The following is a 23,504-nucleotide window of genomic DNA, read 5'->3' on the forward strand; positions in this document are numbered from 1 at the left end:
TACTACATTTCCTGCCATTTTCATTCATGGAGGTTACCAGTGGAAAGCTTGGAAATGACCAGAAAACTGATAATATTTACAACTCCGATTAATTTAGGGAGCGTTTTGAATTCAATTTGTTTCAAATATTAGGAATTCAGGGTTACTCAGCTCAAAATTTGTTTAGAAACACTGTAAGTAAGGACTATACTGTTTATGTTTACAATTGGAGGCCGAATTTCTCTGGCGTTTTCTATGTGAATCAGTTAAAATGATGACGATTCCAGTATATACTTGTAGGAACACTCTCTAATTCTGGTCAAACTCTTCAAATACGCAATTATAGTTTCCAGAAATGATTAAAAACTTGTAAGAAACACTTGAAATAAAAGGAAATAGGTTCTTACTACATTTCCTGCCATTTTCAATCACGGAGGTTACCAGTGGAAAGTTCGGAAATGACCACAACACTGATAATATTTACAACTCCGGCTACTTTTTGGAAGCGTTTTCACATGAATTTGCTTTCAAGTATTAGGAATTAGATTTATACAGCTCAAAATTTGTTTAGAAACACTGTAAGTAAGGACTATACTGTTTATGTTTACAATTGGGGGCCTAATTTCTCTGGCGTTTTCTGTGTGGATAAGTTATAATGATGACGATTCGAGTATATAGTTGTGGGAACTCTCTCTAATTGTGGCAAAACTCTTCAAATACGCAATTATAGTTTCCCGAAATGATTAAAAACTTGAAAGAAACACTTGAAATAAAAGGTAATAGATTCATACTACATTTCCTGCCATTTTCATTCATGGAGGTTACCAGTGGAAAGCTTGGAAATGACCAGAAAACTGATAATATTTACAACTCCGATTAATTTAGGGAGCGTTTTGAATTCAATTTGTTTCAAATATTAGGAATTCAGGGTTATTCAGCTCAAAATTTGTTTAAAAACACTGTAAGTAAGGACTATACTGTTTATGTTTACAATTGGAGGCCGAATTTCTATGGCGTTTTCTGTGTGAATCAGTTAAAATGATGACGATTCCAGTATATACTTGTAGGAACACTCTCTAATTGTGGTAAAACTCTTCAAATTCGCAATTATAGTTTCCCGAAATGATTAAAAACTTGTAAGAAACACTTGAAATAAAAGGTAATAGATTCATACTACATTTTCTGCCATTGTCATTCATGGAGGTTACCAGTGGAAAGCTTGGAAATAACCGGAAAACTGATAATATTTACAACTCCGATTAATTTAGGGAGCGTTTTGAATTCAATTTGTTTCAAATATTAGGAATTCAGGGTTATTCAGCTCAAAATTTGTTTAAAAACACTGTAAGTAAGGACTATACTGTTTATGTTTACAATTGGAGGCCCAATTTCTCTGGCGTTTTCTGTGTGAATCAGTTAAAATGCTGACGATTCCAGTATATACTTGTAGGAACACTGTCTAATTCTGGTCAAACTCTTCAAATACGCAATTATAGTTTCCAGAAATGAATAAAAACTTGTAAGAAACACTTGAAATAAAAGTATATATGTTCTTACTACATTTCCTGCCATTTTCAATCACCGAGGTTACCAGTGGAATGTTCGGAAATGACCAGAAAACTGATAATATTTACAACTACGGCTACTTTTTGGACGCGTTTTCACTTGAATTTCGTTTCAAATATTAGGAATTAGGTATATACAGCTCAAAACTTGTGTAGAAAGACTGTAAGTGAGGACTATACTGTTTATGTTTATAATTGGATGCCAAATTTCTCTCGCGTTTTCTGTGTGGATAAGTTACAATGATGACGATTCGAGTATATAGTTTTGGGAAGTCTCTCTAATTGTGGCAAAACTCTTTAAATACGCAATTATAGTTTCCCGAAATGATTAAAAACTTGTAAGAAACACTTGAAATAATAGCATATAGGCTCTTACTACATTTCCTGCCATTTTCATTCATGGAGGTTACCAGTGGAAAGCTTGGAAATGACCAGAAAACTGATAATATTTACAACTCCGATTAATTTAGGGAGCGTTTTGAATTCAATTTGTTTCAAATATTAGGAATTCAGGGTTACTCAGCTCAAAATTTGTTTAGAAACACTGTAAGTAAGGACTATACTGTTTATGTTTACAATTGGAGGCCGAATTTCTCTGGCGTTTTCTATGTGAATCAGTTAAAATGATGACGATTCCAGTATATACTTGTAGGAACACTCTCTAATTCTGGTCAAACTCTTCAAATACGCAATTATAGTTTCCAGAAATGATTAAAAACTTGTAAGAAACACTTGAAATAAAAGGAAATAGGTTCTTACTACATTTCCTACCATTTTCAATCACAGAGGTTACCAGTGGAAAGTTCGGAAATGACCACAACACTGATAATATTTACAACTCCGGCTACTTTTTGGAAGCGTTTTCACATGAATTTGCTTTCAAGTATTAGGAATTAGATTTATACAGCTCAAAATTTGTTTAGAAACACTGTAAGTAAGGACTATACTGTTTATGTTTACAATTGGGGGCCTAATTTCTCTGGCGTTTTCTGTGTGGATAAGTTATAATGATGACGATTCGAGTATATAGTTGTGGGAACTCTCTCTAATTGTGGCAAAACTCTTCAAATACGCAATTATAGTTTCCCGAAATGATTAAAAACTTGAAAGAAACACTTGAAATAAAAGGTAATAGATTCATACTACATTTCCTGCCATTTTCATTCATGGAGGTTACCAGTGGAAAGCTTGGAAATGACCAGAAAACTGATAATATTTACAACTCCGATTAATTTAGGGAGCGTTTTGAATTCAATTTGTTTCAAATATTAGGAATTCAGGGTTATTCAGCTCAAAATTTGTTTAAAAACACTGTAAGTAAGGACTATACTGTTTATGTTTACAATTGGAGGCCGAATTTCTATGGCGTTTTCTGTGTGAATCAGTTAAAATGATGACGATTCCAGTATATACTTGTAGGAACACTCTCTAATTGTGGTAAAACTCTTCAAATTCGCAATTATAGTTTCCAGAAATGATTAAAAACTTGTAAGAAACACTTGAAATAAAAGGAAATAGGTTCTTACTACATTTCCTGCCATTTTCAATCACGGAGGTTACGAGTGGAAAGTTCGGAAATGACCAGAAAACTGATAATATTTACAACTCCAGCTACTTTAGGAAGCGTTTTCACTTGAATTTGCTTTCAAATATAAGGAATTAGGTTTATACAGCTCAAAATTTGTGTAGAAATACTGGAAGAGAGGACTATACTGTTTATGTTTATAATTGGAGGCCGAATTTCTGTGGCGTTTTCTGTGTGGATAAGTTACAATGCTGACGATTCGAGTATATAGTTGTAGGAACTCTCTCTAATTGTGGTAAAACTCTTCAAATACGCAATTATAGTTTCCCGAAATGATTAAAAACTTGTAAGAAACACTTGAAATAAAAGGTAATAGATTCATACTACATTTTCTGCCATTGTCATTCATGGAGGTTACCAGTGGAAAGCTTGGAAATAACCGGAAAACTGATAATATTTACAACTCCGATTAATTTAGGGAGCGTTTTGAATTCAATTTGTTTCAAATATTAGGAATTCAGGGTTATTCAGCTCAAAATTTGTTTAAAAACACTGTAAGTAAGGACTATACTGTTTATGTTTACAATTGGAGGCCCAATTTCTCTGGCGTTTTCTGTGTGAATCAGTTAAAATGCTGACGATTCCAGTATATACTTGTAGGAACACTCTCTAATTCTGGTCAAACTCTTCAAATACGCAATTATAGTTTCCAGAAATGATTAAAAACTTGTAAGAAACACTTGAAATAAAAGGAAATAGGTTCTTACTACATTTCCTGCCATTTTCAATCACAGAGGTTACCAGTGGAAAGTTCGGAAATGACCAGAAAACTGATAATATTTACAACTCCGGCTACTTTTTGGAAGCGTTTTCACATGAATTTGTTTTCAAATATTAGGAATTAGATTTATACAGCTCAAAATTTTTTAGAAACACTGTCAGTAAGGACTATACTGTTTATGTTTACAATTGGAGGCCGAATTTCTCTGGCGTTTTCTGTGTGAATTAGTTAAAATGCTGACGATTCCAGTATATATTTGTAGGAACACTGTCTAATTCTGGTCAAACTCTTCAAATACGCAATTATAGTTTCCAGAAATGAATAAAAACTTGTAAGAAACACTTGAAATAAAAGTATATAGGTTCTTACTACATTTCCTGCCATTTTCAATCACGGAGGTTACCAGTGGAAAGTTCGGAAATGTCCAGAAAACTGATAATATTTACAAGTCCGGCTACTTTTTGGAAGCGTTTTCACTTGAATTTCGTTTCAAATATTAGGAATTAGGTTTATACAGCTCAAAACTTGTGCAGAAAGACTGTAAGTGAGGACTATACTGTTTATGTTTATAATTGGAGGCCGAATTTCTCTCGCGTTTTCTGCGTTGATAAGTTACAATGATGACGATTCGAGTATATACTTGTGGGAACTCTCTCTAATTGTGGCAAAACTCTTTAAATACGCAATTATAGTTTCCAGAAATGAATAAAAACTTGTAAGAAACACTTGAAATAAAAGGATATAGGCTCTTACTACATTTCCTGCCATTTTCATTCATGGAGGTTACCAGTGGAAAGCTTGGAAATGACCAGAATACTGATAATATTTACAACTCCGATTAATTTAGGGAGCGTTTTGAATTCAATTTGTTTCAAATATTAGGAATTCAGGGTTATTCAGCTGAAAATTTGTTTAGAAACACTGTAAGTGCGGACTATACTGTTTATGTTTACAATTGGAGGCCGAATTTCTCTGGCGTTTTCTGTGTGAATCAGTTAAAATGATGACGATTCCAGTATATACTTGTAGGAACACTCTCTAATTCTGGTCAAACTCTTCAAATACGCAATTATAGTTTCCAGAAATGATTAAAAACTTGTAAGAAACACTTGAAATAAAAGGAAATAGGTTCTTACTACATTTCCTGCCATTTTCAATCACGGAGGTTACCAGTGGAAAGTTCGGAAATGACCACAACACTGATAATATTTACAACTCCGGCTACTTTTTGGAAGAGTTTTCACATGAATTTGCTTTCAAGTATTAGGAATTAGATTTATACAGCTCAAAATTTGTTTAGAAACACTGTAAGTAAGGACTATACTGTTTATGTTTACAATTGGGGGCCTAATTTCTCTGGCGTTTTCTGTGTGGATAAGTTATAATGATGACGATTCGAGTATATAGTTGTGGGAACTCTCTCTAATTGTGGCAAAACTCTTCAAATACGCAATTATAGTTTCCCGAAATGATTAAAAACTTGAAAGAAACACTTGAAATAAAAGGTAATAGATTCATACTACATTTTCTGCCATTTTCATTCATGGAGGTTACCAGTGGAAAGCTTGGAAATGACCAGAAAACTGATAATATTTACAACTCCGATTAATTTAGGGAGCGTTTTGAATTCAATTTGTTTCAAATATTAGGAATTCAGGGTTATTCAGCTCAAAATTTGTTTAAAAACACTGTAAGTGAGGACTATACTGTTTATGTTTACAATTGGAGGCCGAATTTCTATGGCGTTTTCTGTGTGAATCAGTTAAAATGATGACGATTCCAGTATATACTTGTAGGAACACTCTCTAATTGTGGTAAAACTCTTCAAATTCGCAATTATAGTTTCCAGAAATGATTAAAAACTTGTAAGAAACACTTGAAATAAAAGGAAATAGGTTCTTACTACATTTCCTGCCATTTTCAATCACGGAGGTTACCAGTGGAAAGTTCGGAAATGACCACAACACTGATAATATTTACAACTCCGGCTACTTTTTGGAAGCGTTTTCACATGAATTTGCTTTCAAGTATTAGGAATTAGATTTATACAGCTCAAAATTTGTTTAGAAACACTGTAAGTAAGGACTATACTGTTTATGTTTACAATTGGGGGCCTAATTTCTCTGGCGTTTTCTGTGTGGATAAGTTATAATGATGACGATTCGAGTATATAGTTGTGGGAACTCTCTCTAATTGTGGCAAAACTCTTCAAATACGCAATTATAGTTTCCCGAAATGATTAAAAACTTGAAAGAAACACTTGAAATAAAAGGTAATAGATTCATACTACATTTTCTGCCATTTTCATTCATGGAGGTTACCAGTGGAAAGCTTGGAAATGACCAGAAAACTGATAATATTTACAACTCCGATTAATTTAGGGAGCGTTTTGAATTCAATTTGTTTCAAATATTAGGAATTCAGGGTTATTCAGCTCAAAATTTGTTTAAAAACACTGTAAGTGAGGACTATACTGTTTATGTTTACAATTGGAGGCCGAATTTCTCTGGCGTTTTCTGTGTGAATCAGTTAAAATGATGATGATTCCAGTATATACTTCTAGGAACACTCTCTAATTGTGGCAAAACTCTTCAAATACGCAATTATAGTTTCCCGAAATGATTAAAAACTTGTAAGAAACACTTGAAATAAAAGGATATAGGCTCTTACTACATTTCCTGCCATTTTCATTCATGGAGGTTACCAGTGGAAAGCTTGGAAATGACCAGAAAACTGATAATATTTACAACTCTGATTAATTTAGGGAGCGTTTTGAATTCAATTTGTTTCAAATATTAGGAATTCAGGGTTATTCAGCTCAAAATTTGTTTAGAAACACTGTAAGTAAGGACTATACTGTTTATGTTTACAATTGGAGGCCGAATTTCTCTGGCGTTTTCTGTGTGAATCAGTTAAAATGATGACGATTCTAGTATATAGTTGTGGGAACTCTCTCTAATTCTTGTCAAACCCTTCAAATACGCAATTATAGTTTCCAGAAATGATTAAAAACTTGTAAGAAACACTTGAAATAAAAGGAAATAGGTTCTGACTACATTTCCTGCCGTTTTCAATCACGGAGGTTACCAGTGGAAAGTTCGGAAATGACCAGAAAACTGATAATATTTACAACTCCGACTACTTTTTGGAAGCGTTTTCACATGAATTTGCTTTCAAATATTAGGAATTAGATTTATACAGCTCAAAATTTGTTTAGAAACACTGTAAGTAAGGACTATACTGTTTATGTTTACAATTGGAGGCCGAATTTCTCTGGCGTTTTCTGTGTGAATCAGTTAAAATGCTGACGATTCCAGTATATATTTGTAGGAACACTGTCTAATCCTGGTCAAACTCTTCAAATTCGCAATTATAGTTTCCAGAAATGAATAAAAACTTGTAAGAAACACTTGAAATAAAAGGAAATAGGTTCTTACTACATTTCCTGCCATTTTCAATCACGGAGGTTACCAGTGGAAAGTTCGGAAATGACCACAACACTGATAATATTTACAACTCCGGCTACTTTTTGGAAGCGTTTTCACATGAATTTGCTTTCAAGTATTAGGAATTAGATTTATACAGCTCAAAATTTGTTTAGAAACACTGTAAGTAAGGACTATGCTGTTTATGTTTACAATTGAGGGCCGAATTTCTCTGGCGTTTTCTGTGTGGATAAGTTACAATGATGACGATTCGAGTATATAGTTGTGGGAACTCTCTCTAATTGTGGCAAAACTCTTCAAATACGCAATTATAGTTTCTCGAAATGATTAAAAACTTGTAAGAAACACTTGAAATAAAAGGATATAGGCTCTTACTACATTTCCTGCCATTTTTATTCATGGAGGTTACCAGTGGAAAGCTTGGAAATGACCAGAAAACTGATAATATTTACAACTCTGATTAATTTAGGGAGCGTTTTGAATTCAATTTGTTTCAAATATTAGGAATTCAGGGTTATTCAGATCAAAATTTGTTTAGAAACACTGTAAGTAAGGACTATACTGTTTATGTTTACAATTGGAGGCCGAATTTCTCTGGCGTTTTCTGTGTGAATCAGTTAAAATGATGACGATTCCAGTATATACTTGTAGGAACACTCTCTAATTGTGGTAAAACTCTTCAAATTCGCAATTATAGTTTCCAGAAATGATTAAAAACTTGTAAGAAACACTTGAAATAAAAGGAAATAGGTTCTTACTACATTTCCTGCCATTTTCAATCACGGAGGTTACGAGTGGAAAGTTCGGAAATGACCAGAAAACTGATAATATTTACAACTCCGGCTACTTTTTGGAAGCGTTTTCACTTGAATTTCCTTTCAAATATTAGGAATTAGGTTTATACAGCTAAAAACTTGTGTAGAAAGACTGTAAGTGAGGACTATACTCTTTATTTTTACAATTGGAGGCTGAATTTCTCTGGCGTTTTCTTTGTGAATCAGTTAAAATGCTGACGATTCCAGTATATAGTTGTAGGAACACTGTCTAATTCTGGTAAAACTCTTCAAATACGCAATTATAGTTTCCCGAAATGATTACAAACTTGTAAGAAACACTTGAAATAAAAGCATATAGGCTCTTACTACATTTCCTGCCATTTTCAATCACGGAGGTTACCAGTGGAAAGTTCGGAAATGACCACAACACTGATAATATTTACAACTCCGGCTACTTTTTGGAAGCGTTTTCACATGAATTTGCTTTCAAGTATTAGGAATTAGATTTATACAGCTCAAAATTTGTTTAGAAACACTGTAAGTAAGGACTATGCTGTTTATGTTTACAATTGAGGGCCGAATTTCTCTGGCGTTTTCTGTGTGGATAAGTTACAATGATGACGATTCGAGTATATAGTTGTGGGAACTCTCTCTAATTGTGGCAAAACTCTTCAAATACGCAATTATAGTTTCCCGAAATGATTAAAAACTTGTAAGAAACACTTGAAATAAAAGGATATAGGCTCTTACTACATTTCCTGCCATTTTTATTCATGGAGGTTACCAGTGGAAAGCTTGGAAATGACCAGAAAACTGATAATATTTACAACTCTGATTAATTTAGGGAGCGTTTTGAATTCAATTTGTTTCAAATATTAGGAATTCAGGGTTATTCAGATCAAAATTTGTTTAGAAACACTGTAAGTAAGGACTATACTGTTTATGTTTACAATTGGAGGCCGAATTTCTCTGGCGTTTTCTGTGTGAATCAGTTAAAATGATGACGATTCCAGTATATACTTGTAGGAACACTCTCTAATTGTGGTAAAACTCTTCAAATTCGCAATTATAGTTTCCAGAAATGATTAAAAACTTGTAAGAAACACTTGAAATAAAAGGAAATAGGTTCTTACTACATTTCCTGCCATTTTCAATCACGGAGGTTACTAGTGGAAAGTTCGGAAATGACCAGAAAACTGATAATATTTACAACTCCGGCTACTTTTTGGAAGCGTTTTCACTTGAATTTCCTTTCAAATATTAGGAATTAGGTTTATACAGCTAAAAACTTGTGTAGAAAGACTGTAAGTGAGGACTATACTCTTTATTTTTACAATTGGAGGCTGAATTTCTCTGGCGTTTTCTTTGTGAATCAGTTAAAATGCTGACGATTCCAGTATATAGTTGTAGGAACACTGTCTAATTCTGGTAAAACTCTTCAAATACGCAATTATAGTTTCCCGAAATGATTACAAACTTGTAAAAAACACTTGAAATAAAAGGAAATAGATTCATACTACATTTTCTGCCATTTTCATTCATGGAGGTTACCAGTGGAAAACTTAGAAATGACCAGAAAACTGATAATATTTACAACTCCGAATAATTTAGGGAGCGTTTTGCATTCAATTTGTTTCAAATATTAGGAATTCAGGGTTATTCAGCTGAAAATTTGTTTAGAAACACTGTAAGTACGGACTATACTATTGATGTTTACAATTGGAGGCCGAATTTCTCTTGCGTTTTCTGTGTGAATCAGTTAAAATGATGACGATTCCAGTATATACTTGTAGGAACACTCTCTAATTCTGGTCAAACTCTTCAAATACGCAATTATAGTTTCCAGAAATGATTAAAAACTTGTAAGAAACACTTGAAATAAAAGGAAATAGGTTCTTACTACATTTCCTGCCATTTTCAATCACGGAGGTTACCAGTGGAAAGTTCGGAAATGACCACAACACTGATAATATTTACAACTCCGGCTACTTTTTGGAAGCGTTTTCACATGAATTTGCTTTCAAGTATTAGGAATTAGATTTATACAGCTCAAAATTTGTTTAGAAACACTGTAAGTAAGGACTATACTGTTTATGTTTACAATTGGGGGCCTAATTTCTCTGGCGTTTTCTGTGTGGATAAGTTATAATGATGACGATTCGAGTATATAGTTGTGGGAACTCTCTCTAATTGTGGCAAAACTCTTCAAATACGCAATTATAGTTTCCCGAAATGATTAAAAACTTGAAAGAAACACTTGAAATAAAAGGTAATAGATTCATACTACATTTTCTGCCATTTTCATTCATGGAGGTTACCAGTGGAAAGCTTGGAAATGACCAGAAAACTGATAATATTTACAACTCCGATTAATTTAGGGAGCGTTTTGAATTCAATTTGTTTCAAATATTAGGAATTCAGGGTTATTCAGCTCAAAATTTGTTTAAAAACACTGTAAGTGAGGACTATACTGTTTATGTTTACAATTGGAGGCCGAATTTCTCTGGCGTTTTCTGTGTGAATCAGTTAAAATGATGATGATTCCAGTATATACTTGTAGGAACACTCTCTAATTGTGGCAAAACTCTTCAAATACGCAATTATAGTTTCCCGAAATGATTAAAAACTTGTAAGAAACACTTGAAATAAAAGGATATAGGCTCTTACTACATTTCCTGCCATTTTCATTCATGGAGGTTACCAGTGGAAAGTTCGGAAATGACCAGAAAACTGATAATATTTACAACTCCGACTACTTTTTGGAAGCGTTTTCACATGAATTTGCTTTCAAATATTAGGAATTAGATTTATACAGCTCAAAATTTGTTTAGAAACACTGTAAGTAAGGACTATACTGTTTATGTTTACAATTGGAGGCCGAATTTCTCTGGCGTTTTCTGTGTGAATCAGTTAAAATGATGACGATTCCAGTATATAGTTGTGGGAACTCTCTCTAATTCTTGTCAAACCCTTCAAATACGCAATTATAGTTTCCAGAAATGATTAAAAACTTGTAAGAAACACTTGAAATAAAAGGAAATAGGTTCTTACTACATTTCCTGCCGTTTTCAATCACGGAGGTTACCAGTGGAAAGTTCGGAAATGACCAGAAAACTGATAATATTTACAACTCCGACTACTTTTTGGAAGCGTTTTCACATGAATTTGCTTTCAAATATTAGGAATTAGATTTATACAGCTCAAAATTTGTTTAGAAACACTGTAAGTAAGGACTATACTGTTTATGTTTACAATTGGAGGCCGAATTTCTCTGGCGTTTTCTGTGTGAATCAGTTAAAATGCTGACGATTCCAGTATATATTTGTAGGAACACTGTCTAATCCTGGTCAAACTCTTCAAATTCGCAATTATAGTTTCCAGAAATGAATAAAAACTTGTAAGAAACACTTGAAATAAAAGGAAATAGGTTCTTACTACATTTCCTGCCATTTTCAATCACGGAGGTTACCAGTGGAAAGTTCGGAAATGACCACAACACTGATAATATTTACAACTCCGGCTACTTTTTGGAAGCGTTTTCACATGAATTTGCTTTCAAGTATTAGGAATTAGATTTATACAGCTCAAAATTTGTTTAGAAACACTGTAAGTAAGGACTATGCTGTTTATGTTTACAATTGAGGGCCGAATTTCTCTGGCGTTTTCTGTGTGGATAAGTTACAATGATGACGATTCGAGTATATAGTTGTGGGAACTCTCTCTAATTGTGGCAAAACTCTTCAAATACGCAATTATAGTTTCCCGAAATGATTAAAAACTTGTAAGAAACACTTGAAATAAAAGGATATAGGCTCTTACTACATTTCCTGCCATTTTTATTCATGGAGGTTACCAGTGGAAAGCTTGGAAATGACCAGAAAACTGATAATATTTACAACTCTGATTAATTTAGGGAGCGTTTTGAATTAAATTTGTTTCAAATATTAGGAATTCAGGGTTATTCAGATCAAAATTTGTTTAGAAACACTGTAAGTAAGGACTATACTGTTTATGTTTACAATTGGAGGCCGAATTTCTCTGGCGTTTTCTGTGTGAATCAGTTAAAATGATGACGATTCCAGTATATAGTTGTGGGAACTCTCTCTAATTCTGGTCAAACTCTTCAAATACGCAATTATAGTTTCCAGAAATGATTAAAAACTTGTAAGAAACACTTGAAATAAAAGGAAATAGGTTCTTACTACATTTCCTGCCATTTTCAATCACGGAGGTTACCAGTGGAAAGTTCGGAAATGACCACAACACTGATAATATTTACAACTCCGGCTACTTTTTGGAAGCGTTTTCACATGAATTTGCTTTCAAGTATTAGGAATTAGATTTATACAGCTCAAAATTTGTTTAGAAACACTGTAAGTAAGGACTATACTGTTTATGTTTACAATTGGGGGCCTAATTTCTCTGGCGTTTTCTGTGTGGATAAGTTATAATGATGACGATTCGAGTATATAGTTGTGGGAACTCTCTCTAATTGTGGCAAAACTCTTCAAATACGCAATTATAGTTTCCCGAAATGATTAAAAACTTGAAAGAAACACTTGAAATAAAAGGTAATAGATTCATACTACATTTTCTGCCATTTTCATTCATGGAGGTTACCAGTGGAAAGCTTGGAAATGACCAGAAAACTGATAATATTTACAACTCCGATTAATTTAGGGAGCGTTTTGAATTCAATTTGTTTCAAATATTAGGAATTCAGGGTTATTCAGCTCAAAATTTGTTTAAAAACACTGTAAGTGAGGACTATACTGTTTATGTTTACAATTGGAGGCCGAATTTCTCTGGCGTTTTCTGTGTGAATCAGTTAAAATGATGATGATTCCAGTATATACTTGTAGGAACACTCTCTAATTGTGGCAAAACTCTTCAAATACGCAATTATAGTTTCCCGAAATGATTAAAAACTTGTAAGAAACACTTGAAATAAAAGGATATAGGCTCTTACTACATTTCCTGCCATTTTCATTCATGGAGGTTACCAGTGGAAAGCTTGGAAATGACCAGAAAACTGATAATATTTACAACTCTGATTAATTTAGGGAGCGTTTTGAATTCAATTTGTTTCAAATATTAGGAATTCAGGGTTATTCAGCTCAAAATTTGTTTAGAAACACTGTAAGTAAGGACTATACTGTTTATGTTTACAATTGGAGGCCGAATTTCTCTGGCGTTTTCTGTGTGAATCAGTTAAAATGATGACGATTCCAGTATATAGTTGTGGGAACTCTCTCTAATTCTTGTCAAACCCTTCAAATACGCAATTATAGTTTCCAGAAATGATTAAAAACTTGTAAGAAACACTTGAAATAAAAGGAAATAGGTTCTTACTACATTTCCTGCCGTTTTCAATCACGGAGGTTACCAGTGGAAAGTTCGGAAATGACCAGAAAACTGATAATATTTACAACTCCGACTACTTTTTGGAAGCGTTTTCACATGAATTTGCTTTCAAATATTAGGAATTAGATTTATACAGCTCAAAATTTGTTTAGAAACACTGTAAGTAAGGACTATACTGTTTATGTTTACAATTGGAGGCCGAATTTCTCTGGCGTTTTCTGTGTGAATCAGTTAAAATGCTGACGATTCCAGTATATATTTGTAGGAACACTGTCTAATCCTGGTCAAACTCTTCAAATTCGCAATTATAGTTTCCAGAAATGAATAAAAACTTGTAAGAAACACTTGAAATAAAAGGAAATAGGTTCTTACTACATTTCCTGCCATTTTCAATCACGGAGGTTACCAGTGGAAAGTTCGGAAATGACCACAACACTGATAATATTTACAACTCCGGCTACTTTTTGGAAGCGTTTTCACATGAATTTGCTTTCAAGTATTAGGAATTAGATTTATACAGCTCAAAATTTGTTTAGAAACACTGTAAGTAAGGACTATGCTGTTTATGTTTACAATTGAGGGCCGAATTTCTCTGGCGTTTTCTGTGTGGATAAGTTACAATGATGACGATTCGAGTATATAGTTGTGGGAACTCTCTCTAATTGTGGCAAAACTCTTCAAATACGCAATTATAGTTTCCCGAAATGATTAAAAACTTGTAAGAAACACTTGAAATAAAAGGATATAGGCTCTTACTACATTTCCTGCCATTTTTATTCATGGAGGTTACCAGTGGAAAGCTTGGAAATGACCAGAAAACTGATAATATTTACAACTCTGATTAATTTAGGGAGCGTTTTGAATTAAATTTGTTTCAAATATTAGGAATTCAGGGTTATTCAGATCAAAATTTGTTTAGAAACACTGTAAGTAAGGACTATACTGTTTATGTTTACAATTGGAGGCCGAATTTCTCTGGCGTTTTCTGTGTGAATCAGTTAAAATGATGACGATTCCAGTATATAGTTGTGGGAACTCTCTCTAATTCTGGTCAAACTCTCCAAATACGCAATTATAGTTTCCAGAAATGATTAAAAACTTGTAAGAAACACTTGAAATAAAAGGAAATAGGTTCTTACTACATTTCCTGCCATTTTCAATCACGGAGGTTACCAGTGGAAAGTTCGGAAATGACCACAACACTGATAATATTTACAACTCCGGCTACTTTTTGGAAGCGTTTTCACATGAATTTGCTTTCAAGTATTAGGAATTAGATTTATTCAGCTCAAAATTCGTTTAGAAACACTGTAAGTAAGGACTATACTGTTTATGTTTACAATTGGGGGCCGAATTTCTCTGGCGTTTTCTGTGTGGATAAGTTACAATGATGACCATTCGAGTATATAGTTGTGGGAACTCTCTCTAATTGTGGTAAAACTCTTCAAATACGCAATTATAGTTTCCCGAAATGATTAAAAACTTGTAAGAAACACTTGAAATAAAAGGTAATAGATTCATACTACATTTTCTGCCATTTTCATTCATGGAGGTTACCAGTGGAAAGCTTGGAAATGACCAGAAAACTGATAATATTTACAACTCCGGCTACTTTTTGGAAGCGTTTTCACATGAATTTGCTTTCAAGTATTAGGAATTAGATTTATACAGCTCAAAATTTGTTTAGAAACACTGTAAGTAAGGACTATACTGTTTATGTTTACAATTGGGGGCCTAATTTCTCTGGCGTTTTCTGTGTGGATAAGTTATAATGATGACGATTCGAGTATATAGTTGTGGGAACTCTCTCTAATTGTGGCAAAATTCTTCAAATACGCAATTATAGTTTCCCGAAATGATTAAAAACTTGAAAGAAACACTTGAAATAAAAGGTAATAGATTCATACTACATTTTCTGCCATTTTCATTCATGGAGGTTACCAGTGGAAAGCTTGGAAATGACCAGAAAACTGATAATATTTACAACTCCGATTAATTTAGGGAGCGTTTTGAATTCAATTTGTTTCAAATATTAGGAATTCAGGGTTATTCAGCTCAAAATTTGTTTAAAAACACTGTAAGTGAGGACTATACTGTTTATGTTTACAATTGGAGGCCGAATTTCTCTGGCGTTTTCTGTGTGAATCAGTTAAAATGATGATGATTCCAGTATATACTTGTAGGAACACTCTCTAATTGTGGCAAAACTCTTCAAATACGCAATTATAGTTTCCCGAAATGATTAAAAACTTGTAAGAAACACTTGAAATAAAAGGATATAGGCTCTTACTACATTTCCTGCCATTTTCATTCATGGAGGTTACCAGTGGAAAGCTTGGAAATGACCAGAAAACTGATAATATTTACAACTCTGATTAATTTAGGGAGCGTTTTGAATTCAATTTGTTTCAAATATTAGGAATTCAGGGTTATTCAGCTCAAAATTTGTTTAGAAACACTGTAAGTAAGGACTATACTGTTTATGTTTACAATTGGAGGCCGAATTTCTCTGGCGTTTTCTGTGTGAATCAGTTAAAATGATGACGATTCCAGTATATAGTTGTGGGAACTCTCTCTAATTCTTGTCAAACCCTTCAAATACGCAATTATAGTTTCCAGAAATGATTAAAAACTTGTAAGAAACACTTGAAATAAAAGGAAATAGGTTCTTACTACATTTCCTGCCGTTTTCAATCACGGAGGTTACCAGTGGAAAGTTCGGAAATGACCAGAAAACTGATAATATTTACAACTCCGACTACTTTTTGGAAGCGTTTTCACATGAATTTGCTTTCAAATATTAGGAATTAGATTTATACAGCTCAAAATTTGTTTAGAAACACTGTAAGTAAGGACTATACTGTTTATGTTTACAATTGGAGGCCGAATTTCTCTGGCGTTTTCTGTGTGAATCAGTTAAAATGCTGACGATTCCAGTATATATTTGTAGGAACACTGTCTAATCCTGGTCAAACTCTTCAAATTCGCAATTATAGTTTCCAGAAATGAATAAAAACTTGTAAGAAACACTTGAAATAAAAGGAAATAGGTTCTTACTACATTTCCTGCCATTTTCAATCACGGAGGTTACCAGTGGAAAGTTCGGAAATGACCACAACACTGATAATATTTACAACTCCGGCTACTTTTTGGAAGCGTTTTCACATGAATTTGCTTTCAAGTATTAGGAATTAGATTTATACAGCTCAAAATTTGTTTAGAAACACTGTAAGTAAGGACTATGCTGTTTATGTTTACAATTGAGGGCCGAATTTCTCTGGCGTTTTCTGTGTGGATAAGTTACAATGATGACGATTCGAGTATATAGTTGTGGGAACTCTCTCTAATTGTGGCAAAACTCTTCAAATACGCAATTATAGTTTCCCGAAATGATTAAAAACTTGTAAGAAACACTTGAAATAAAAGGATATAGGCTCTTACTACATTTCCTGCCATTTTTATTCATGGAGGTTACCAGTGGAAAGCTTGGAAATGACCAGAAAACTGATAATATTTACAACTCTGATTAATTTAGGGAGCGTTTTGAATTCAATTTGTTTCAAATATTAGGAATTCAGGGTTATTCAGATCAAAATTTGTTTAGAAACACTGTAAGTAAGGACTATACTGTTTATGTTTACAATTGGAGGCCGAATTTCTCTGGCGTTTTCTGTGTGAATCAGTTAAAATGATGACGATTCCAGTATATAGTTGTGGGAACTCTCTCTAATTCTTGTCAAACCCTTCAAATACGCAATTATAGTTTCCAGAAATGATTAAAAACTTGTAAGAAACACTTGAAATAAAAGGAAATAGGTTCTTACTACATTTCCTGCCGTTTTCAATCACGGAGGTTACCAGTGGAAAGTTCGGAAATGACCAGAAAACTGATAATATTTACAACTCCGACTACTTTTTGGAAGCGTTTTCACATGAATTTGCTTTCAAGTATTAGGAATTAGAATTATACAGCTCAAAATTCGTTTAGAAACACTGTAAGTAAGGACTATACTGTTTATGTTTACAATTGGGGGCCGAATTTCTCTGGCGTTTTCTGTGTGGATAAGTTACAATGATGACCATTCGAGTATATAGTTGTGGGAACTCTCTCTAATTGTGGTAAAACTCTTCAAATACGCAATTATAGTTTCCCGAAATGATTAGAAACTTGTAAGAAACACTTGAAATAAAAGGTAATAGATTCATACTACATTTTCTGCCATTTTCATTCATGGAGGTTACCAGTTTAAAGCTTGGAAATGACCAGAAAACTGATAATATTTACAACTCCGGCTACTTTTTGGAAGCGTTTTCACATGAATTTGCTTTCAAATATTAGGAATTAGATTTATACAGCTCAAAATTTGTTTAGAAACACTGTAAGTAAGGACTATACTGTTTATGTTTACAATTGGAGGCCGAATTTCTCTGGCGTTTTCTGTGTGAATCAGTTAAAATGATGACGATTCCAGTATATAGTTGTGGGAACTCTCTCTAATTCTGGTCAAACTCTTCAAATACGCAATTATAGTTTCCAGAAATGATTAAAAACTTGTAAGAAACACTTGAAATAAAAGGAAATAGGTTCTTACTACATTTCCTGCCATTTTCAATCACGGAGGTTACCAGTGGAAAGTTCGGAAATGACCAGAAAACTGATAATATTTACAACTCCGGCTACTTTTTGGAAGCGTTTTCACATGAATTTGCTTTCAAATATTAGGAATTAGATTTATACAGCTCAAAATTTGTTTAAAAACACTGTAAGTAAGGACTATACTGTTTATGTTTACAATTGGAGGCCAAATTTCTCTGGCGTTTTCTGTGTGAATCAGTTAAAATGCTGACGATTCCAGTATATATTTGTAGGAACACTGTCTAATCCTGGTCAAACTCTTCAAATACGCAATTATAGTTTCCAGAAATGAATAAAAACTTGTAAGAAACACTTGAAATAAAAGAATATAGGTTCTTACTACATTTCCTGCCATTTTCAATCACGGAGGTTACCAGTGGAAAGTTCGGAAATGACCAGAAAACTGAAAATATTTACAACTCCGGCTAGTTTTTGCAAGCGTTTTCACTTGAATTTCCTTTCAAATATTAGGAATTAGGTTTATACAGCTCAAAACTTGTGTAGAAAGACTGTAAGTGAGGAATATACTGTTTATGTTTATAATTGGAGGCCGAATTTTTCTGGCATTTTCTGTGTGGATAAGTTACAATGATGACGATTCGAGTATATAGTTGTGGGAACTCTCACTAATTGTGGCAAAACTCTTCAAATACGCTATTATAGTTTCCCAAAATGATTAAAAACTTGTAAGAAACACTTGAAATAAAAGGATATAGGCTCTTACTACATTTCCTGCCATTTTCATTCATGGAGGTTACCAGTGGAAAGCTTGGAAATGACCAGAAAACTGATAATATTTACAACTCCGATTAATTTAGGGAGCGTTTTGAAATCAATTTGTTTCAAATATTAGGAATTCAGGGTTTTTCAGCTCAAAATTTGTATAGAAACACTGTAAGTAAGGACTATACTGTTTATGTTTACAATTGGAGGCCGAATTTCTCTGGCGTTTTCTGGGTGAATCAGTTAAAATGATGACGATTCCAGTATATACTTGTAGGAACACTCTCTAATTCTGGTCAAACTCACCAAATACGCAATTATAGTTTCCAGAAATGATTAAAAACTTGTAAGAAACACTTGAAATTAAAGGAAATAGGTTCTTACTACATTTCCTGCCATTTTCAATCACGGAGGTTACCAGTGGAAAGTTCGGAAATGACCACAACACTGATAATATTTACAACTCCGGCTACTTTTTGGAAGCGTTTTCACATGAATTTGCTTTCAAGTATTAGGAATTAGATTTATACAGCTCAAAATTTGTTTAGAAACACTGTAAGTAAGGACTATGCTGTTTATGTTTACAATTGAGGGCCGAATTTCTCTGGCGTTTTCTGTGTGGATAAGTTACAATGATGACGATTCGAGTATATAGTTGTGGGAACTCTCTCTAATTGTGGCAAAACTCTTCAAATACGCAATTATAGTTTCCCGAAATGATTAAAAACTTGTAAGAAACACTTGAAATAAAAGGATATAGGCTCTTACTACATTTCCTGCCATTTTCATTCATGGAGGTTACCAGTGGAAAGCTTGGAAATGACCCGAAAACTGATAATATTTACAACTCTGATTAATTTAGGGAGCGTTTTGAATTCAATTTGTTTCAAATATTAGGAATTAAGGGTTATTCAGCTCAAAATTTGTTTAGAAACACTGTAAGTAAGGACTATACTGTTTATGTTTACAATTGGAGGCCGAATTTCTCTGGCGTTTTCTGTGTGAATCAGTTAAAATGATGACGATTCCAGTATATAGTTGTGGGAACTCTCACTAATTCTGGTCAAACTCTTCAAATTCGCAATTATAGTTTCCAGAAATGATTAAAAACTTGTAAGAAACACTTGAAATAAAAGGAAATAGGTTCTTACTACATTTCCTGCCATTTTCAATCACGGAGGTTACCAGTGGAAAGTTCGGAAATGACCACAACACTGATAATATTTACAACTCCGGCTACTTTTTGGAAGCGTTTTCACATGAATTTGCTTTCAAGTATTAGGAATTAGATTTATACAGCTCAAAATTCGTTTAGAAACACTGTAAGTAAGGACTATACTGTTTATGTTTACAATTGAGGGCCGAATTTCTCTGGCGTTTTCTGTGTGGATAAGTTACAATGATGACGATTCGAGTATATAGTTGTGGGAACTCTCTCTAATTGTGGCAAAACTCTTCAAATACGCAATTATAGTTTCCCGAAATGATTAAAAACTTGTAAGAAACACTTGAAATAAAAGGATATAGGCTCTTACTACATTTCCTGCCATTTTCATTCATGGAGGTTACCAGTGGAAAGCTTGGAAATGACCAGAAAACTGATAATATTTACAACTCCGATTAATTTAGGGAGCTTTTTTGAATTCAATTTGTTTCAAATATTAGGAATTCAGGGTTATTCAGCTCAAAATTTGTTTAGAAACACTGTAAGTAAGGACTATACTGTTTATGTTTACAATTGGAGGCCGAATTTCTCTGGCGTTTTCTGTGTGAATCAGTTAAAATGATGACGATTCCAGTATATAGTTGTGGGAACTCTCTCTAATTGTGGTAAAACTCTTCAAATACGCAATTATAGTTTCCAGAAATGATTAAAAACTTGTAAGAAACACTTGAAATAAAAGGATATAGGCTCTTACTACATTTCCTGCCATTTTCAATCACGGAGGTTACCAGTGGAAAGTTTGGAAATGACCAGAAAACTGATAATATTTACAACTCCATCTACTTTAGGAAGCGTTTTCACTTGAATTTGCTTTCAAATATAAGGAATTAGGTTTATGCAGCTCAAAATTTGTGTAAAAATACTGGAAGTGAGGAGTATACTGTTTATGTTTATAATTGGAGGCCGAATTTCTCTGGCGTTTTCTGTGTGGATAAGTTATAATGCTGACTATTCGAGTATATAGTTGTAGGAATTCTCTCTAATTGTGGTAAAACTCTTCAAATACGCAATTATAGTTTCCCGAAATGATTAAAAACTTGTAAGAAACACTTGAAATAAAAGGTAATAGATTCATACTACATTTTCTGCCATTTTCATTCATGGAGGTTTCCAGTGGAAAGCTTGGAAATGACCAGAAAACTGATAATATTTACCACTCCGATTAATTTAGGGAGCGTTTTGAATTCAATTTGTTTCAAATATTAGGAATTCAGGGTTATTCAGCGCAAAATTTGTTTAAAAACACTGTAAGTAAGGACTATACTGTTTATGTTTACAATTGGAGGCCGAATTTCTCTGGCGTTTTCTGTGTGAATCAGTTAAAATGATGACGATTCCAGTATATAGTTGTGGGAACTCTCTCTAATTCTGGTCAAACTCTTCAAATACGCAATTATAGTTTACAGAAATGATTAAAAACTTGTAAGAAACACTTGAAATAAAAGGAAATAGGTTCTTACTACATTTCCTGCCGTTTTCAATCACGGAGGTTACCAGTGGAAAGTTCGGAAATGACCAGAAAACTGATAATATTTACAACTCCGGCTACTTTTTGGAAGCGTTTTCACATGAATTTGCTTTCAAATATTAGGAATTAGATTTATACAGCTCAAAATTTGTTTAAAAACACTGTAAGTAAGGACTATACTGTTTATGTTTACAATTGGAGGCCGAATTTCTCTGGCGTTTTCTGTGTGAATCAGTTAAAATGCTGACGATTCCAGTATATATTTGTAGGAACACTGTCTAATCCTGGTCAAACTCTTCAAATTCGCAATTATAGTTTCCAGAAATGAATAAAAACTTGTAAGAAACACTTGAAATAAAAGTATATAGGTTCTTACTACATTTCCTGCCATTTTCAATCACGGAGGTTACCAGTGGAAAGTTCGGAAATGACTAGAAAACTAATAATATTTACAACTCCGGCTACTTTTTGGAAGCGTTTTCACATGAATTTGCTTTCAAGTATTAGGAATTAGATTTATACAGCTCAAAATTTGTGTAGAAAGACTGTAAGTGAGGACTATACTGTTTATGTTTATAATTGGAGGCCGAATTTCTCTGGCGTTTTCTGTGTGGATAAGTTACAATGATGACGATTCGAGTATATAGTTGTGGGAACTCTCTCTAATTGTGGCAAAACTCTTCAAATACGCAATTATAGTTTCCCGAAATGATTAAAAACTTGTAAGAAACACTTGAAATAAAAGGTAATAGATTCATACTACATTTTCTGCCATTTTCATTCATGGAGGTTACCAGTGGAAAGCTTGGAAATGACCAGAAAACTGATAATATTTACAACTCCGGCTACTTTTTGGAAGCGTTTTCACATGAATTTGCTTTCAAATATTAGGAATTAGATTTATACAGCTCAAAATTTGTTTAGAAACACTGTAAGTAAGGACTATACTGTTTATGTTTACAATTGGAGGCCGAATTTCTCTGGCGTTTTCTGTGTGAATCAGTTAAAATGATGACGATTCCAGTATATAGTTGTGGGAACTCTCTCTAATTCTGGTCAAACTCTTCAAATACGTAATTATAGTTTCCAGAAATGATTAAAAACTTGTAAGAAACACTTGAAATAAAAGGAAATAGGTTCTTACTACATTTCCTGCCATTTTCAATCACGGAGGTTACCAGTGGAAAGTTCGGAAATGACCACAACACTGATAATATTTACAACTCCGGCTACTTTTTGGAAGCGTTTTCACATGAATTTGCTTTCAAGTATTAGGAATTAGATTTATACAGCTCAAAATTCGTTTAGAAACACTGTAAGTAAGGACTATACTGTTTATGTTTACAATTGAGGGCCGAATTTCTCTGGCGTTTTCTGTGTGGATAAGTTACAATGATGACGATTCGAGTATATAGTTGTGGGAACTCTCTCTAATTGTGGCAAAACTCTTCAAATACGCAATTATAGTTTCCCGAAATGATTAAAAACTTGTAAGAAACACTTGAAATAAAAGGATATAGGCTCTTACTACATTTCCTGCCATTTTCATTCATGGAGGTTACCAGTGGAAAGCTTGGAAATGACCAGAAAACTGATAATATTTACAACTCCGATTAATTTAGGGAGCTTTTTTGAATTCAATTTGTTTCAAATATTAGGAATTCAGGGTTATTCAGCTCAAAATTTGTTTAGAAACACTGTAAGTAAGGACTATACTGTTTATGTTTACAATTGGAGGCCGAATTTCTCTGGCGTTTTCTGTGTGAATCAGTTAAAATGATGACGATTCCAGTATATAGTTGTGGGAACTCTCTCTAATTGTGGTAAAACTCTTCAAATACGCAATTATAGTTTCCAGAAATGATTAAAAACTTGTAAGAAACACTTGAAATAAAAGGATATAGGCTCTTACTACATTTCCTGCCATTTTCAATGACGGAGGTTACCAGTGGAAAGTTTGGAAATGACCAGAAAACTGATAATATTTACAACTCCATCTACTTTAGGAAGCGTTTT

The sequence above is a fragment of the Myotis daubentonii genome, chromosome X, assembly GCF_963259705.1.
Source record: "Myotis daubentonii chromosome X, mMyoDau2.1, whole genome shotgun sequence".
Lineage (NCBI taxonomy): Eukaryota > Metazoa > Chordata > Mammalia > Chiroptera > Vespertilionidae > Myotis > Myotis daubentonii.